Source organism: Canis lupus, chromosome 2 (genome assembly GCF_011100685.1).
Source record: "Canis lupus familiaris isolate Mischka breed German Shepherd chromosome 2, alternate assembly UU_Cfam_GSD_1.0, whole genome shotgun sequence".
NCBI lineage: Eukaryota > Metazoa > Chordata > Mammalia > Carnivora > Canidae > Canis > Canis lupus.
In genome coordinates this window covers 63983074-63986664 of record NC_049223.1, presented here as the reverse complement: position 1 = coordinate 63986664, position 3591 = coordinate 63983074, and the positions used below count along the sequence as shown (strand labels likewise).

Genomic DNA, 3591 nt, shown 5'->3' with positions numbered 1-3591 from the left:
ACATTTTAAGTGAGGGAAGTAACAGAAAGTAAAGTTGGAAAGAACAAGAGGGCAAAGACAGAGGCTGAGAGAGAAAGAGTCCTCAATTTCTCTCTCTCTCTCTCTCTCTCTCTTCTCTTCTCTCTCTCTTCTCTCTCTCTCTTTCTCTGGTAATTGCTGAATTGGCTCTCGGGAAGGCAGAAAAGGAATGGCTGACTTATGTCCCTCCACCAGAAGAGGGGAAAGAAGGGAGGCATGATATTGACTTAAACGCGGGGGATTTAAAAGGCCCCTATGTTCCCACTTTGTGCTTTGCTTCTAACAGACAGCCTGGGACCTTTGAAGTCAGTCTGGCCCAGTAGGGAGCGGGCTTCTGTGGAGACAAGATGCTAACAGGGGCGGGGGAAGGGGGCCAGGGGGCGGCCGAAACTCTATTAGGCATGCTCTAGCAAAAAGAAAGGCAAATCCAATGATAATGTACATCTGTTTCAGGGAATTTATAAGCTTTGAACATTTTTTATGGGCAGATAAGTGGGTCCTTTTCTTACCATAACTTAGAACTTCAAAGCTGAGTGTGTGGATAATGCAAATTGCTGAAATATGAGATTTTCCCTACAAAGAGGTTTCCAAAAAAGACGAGGAAGAAAAAGAGAGGGGGAGAGAGAGAGAACTAAGGCTAATTGATGCCATAGTCTTTTATGTACATGGCAAAAACGGGACAGAAATTGATTTTTATGAAATAAGAAATCGATGGGAGAGACAGGGAGAGGAGGAGCCCAGAGGCAGGTGTGAGGGCTGGGCCTGGGCCTGCCAGGTCAGCCTAGGCTGTGGGTCAGCTCTGGGGACACCGCCCCCTCCCTCTGGATCCCTCAGCCTTAATGGAGGACAGGACAGGACAGGACAAACAGACAGGACACCTCAGAGGCAGCCAAGGCAGTGGCAGCCCTGCGCCTGGTCCATCCAAGATCGCAGGGGTCTCAGGGACAGAGTAGATCCTGGACGCCTGGGGAATCAGGAAAGACTTCCTGGAGGAGAGTGGCTGTGTGGGGCCGGCAGGATCCTAGGTGGCTGGGAGGGGTGCAGGTGCATAGTAGGTGAAGAAACAGCTGCATCAGGGGATGCCTACGTCGTGCCTCTGCCAGCCTGTCCTTTGCTCAGTGCTCTGTTTTTTTCTTATCTGCCCGCCCAGACCCAGCAAGTAGCTTGTGAGCTCCCTGCGGGCGAGGGCATAGTAAACACTCAATGTATGCTTGTTATGTGAATGAATGAATGAATGAATGAATGAATGAAAGACACGCAGGATCAACCAGCTCTGTCTTTTCACTATTTGACGTTTTAATATCTATAACATAACCAAATATGAACATTTGAGTTTGTAAAGCCGTTCTTTGGGCATGAGGGATTCGGGTTCTTCGTGCTCTTCTTCTTCGCCGTCTCCTCCCTTCGGCCTCGGGCTCCCCTTCTTAAAACACCTGCAAAGAAGCAGGAGGCCTCCTGCACTCGTTTTATGATTTGTCCAAGCCCCTTCGGCCAAGCCATCCCCTTTGCCAGTGATTGGCTGAGGCGATGTCACGTGACCCTCTTCTGGCCAATGGGCTCCGGAGGAAGTGTGTGGGCGGGCTGTGAGCCGTGCGGCGGCGGCCATGTTGGCGGGTGCCTGAGGACGGCGGAGCGCAGACCGAGGCCCGGCCCGGGAGGGCGTCGGCGGGCCCCGCTCACCCGGCGCCTGCCGCTGCCCAGCCTGGGCGCCCTCATTGCTTGGCTTTTCTCACGAGAAAATCCTGGAGATGGAGATTGGAGGTCACGTCGTTTCTTGCGAAGTGATCCCGAGAAGCGCCAGTAGGGCGGTGAGGAGTGGGGCGGCGTGGCGGGTGGGCCTTGGTCGCGCGGGGCGGCGGTCCGCAGGGGCTCGCGGCCGCCGGCCGATGGAAGTGGACTGACAGACGCACAAGTGCGCCACGCGGCGGCCTCGGGTCGCTGGCGTCGTGTGCTCGTGCGGCCTCGTGCCCGTGCCTGCGGTGCCCCGGCCCGCGGGGAAGAGGCGAAGGTGCGACGGCCTCCTGCGGATGCGGCGGCACACATTCGAGGCTGGGGCAGGTGCCCGCGTTGGGGCGGCGTTGGAGGCAGGGGTCCCGCCCCGGTGGCGCCGCCTCGGCCCCGCGTCCGCCCCGCGTCCACTCCCAGGCTCCCCACAGACCTCGGGTGTCGCTCCTCTCCAGCCCCCCCCCCCCCCCACACACACACACGCCGGCCTCGTGGCCCCAGAAGCCGCAAGAACCTCCTCCTCGCCGCCCCAGCGCACCGCGGTCCTTTGTCACCCCGGTCCCCTCGCCCTGCTTGCCTTACCATGGCCCCTGGTCGGACTGTGGAGCACCTTAAGGCCATCACCTCTGTCTTCTGCACCCCCCCCCCCCCCCACACACACACCTGACCGAAGCCACCTCTGGGAAAAGTAGAGAAGGCAGCGTCCAGGGCTCCGTCCTCACCAGCTTGCCGTTGACTTTTTGGTTCCGCAGCTCTTCCTGACCTCGTGGCTGTGTCTCATCACGGGGACTGTATTCGTCTCCCTTTCATAATCTCCTCCGCTCTTCTGCTCTGGGACTCCAGGCACAGGCTGCTTGTGGCTCCCCTGTACGCCTTCTCCCTTTCTTGTTGGCAACGGAGCCTCTGGTTTTGAGTTCAAAAACGAAGACTACGGTTCTCAAGACTCCCGCGCAACTCAATTCTGTCACGCAAGGGGGTGTCCTGTGGCAGCTCTGGGAATCTTTTCTAAGAGCTAGCTTGTCTATTCCTGTTGTCCCTTTTCTCCTCCATCCCCTCTCCCATTCTGCTGCCTGGAAAGCAGATGTGATAGCAGGAATTCCAGCCATTGCTCTGGACCATGAGGACAAGGACATTACCCTGGAGACGGTGGAGTGGCTGGAGGAAGCCTGTGCCCTCGAGGAATAGGAGTTCTGCCGCAGACCTGGACACCTCCATTTAGACTATTCAGTGAGGAAGAAATCAACTTGTCGCTTGTGCAAACCACTTTCTCTTGCAACCAAACTGAATGCTCAGTGAAAGAACTTTCTTGACATCAGGCCCTATGGGACCCTCTAGCTTCTCCTGAGGCTTTGCAGAATCCTCCTTTACAAACTACTGCATTGGAACTGGGTACCTGGGACCTCTTGTACTATCCCTGCAGAATCTGTAAGTATTGTGAAATAAAACATTTTTTAAATGGTGACATCGTTCTAGTCTTGGTCCTGACCCCCTTTCTTCTCCACAGCCTCACTTCTGGGGATCTCATCCACTGCCATGGCCTTGACAACCATCTCTAGGCAGTTAACAAGGGGCTCCAACTGCATGCCCCCGAACAAACTCTCCATCCTACCCCAAAACTTGTCTCAAGCTTAGTAAAGGGGGATACAGTCCACTGAGTAGCCTAAGCCAGAAACCTGGGCATCCTCTGCAGCTTTGCCCTTACCCCTTATCCAATTACTGAGACTTGGTTCTCCACCTTTTTTTTTTTTTTTTGTCTTCGAAAATTTTATTTATTAGAAAGTGTGAGGCAGAAAGAGCACAGGCGGAGGAAGGGGCAGAGGGAGAGGGAGAAGCAGGCTCCCCGCTGAG

At 55.4% G+C, this 3591-nt stretch overlaps 1 long non-coding RNA gene across 1 annotated transcript; it reads left to right on the top strand.

The window, feature by feature from the left end:
* The first annotated feature begins 399 nt into the window (after positions 1-399).
* LOC111092892 lies at positions 400-3205 on the top strand. The gene is made up of 2 exons (XR_005355802.1): positions 400-1826; positions 2496-3205. It is a non-coding gene; the product is annotated as an uncharacterized LOC111092892 (long non-coding RNA).
* The last annotated feature ends 386 nt before the right edge of the window (positions 3206-3591 follow it).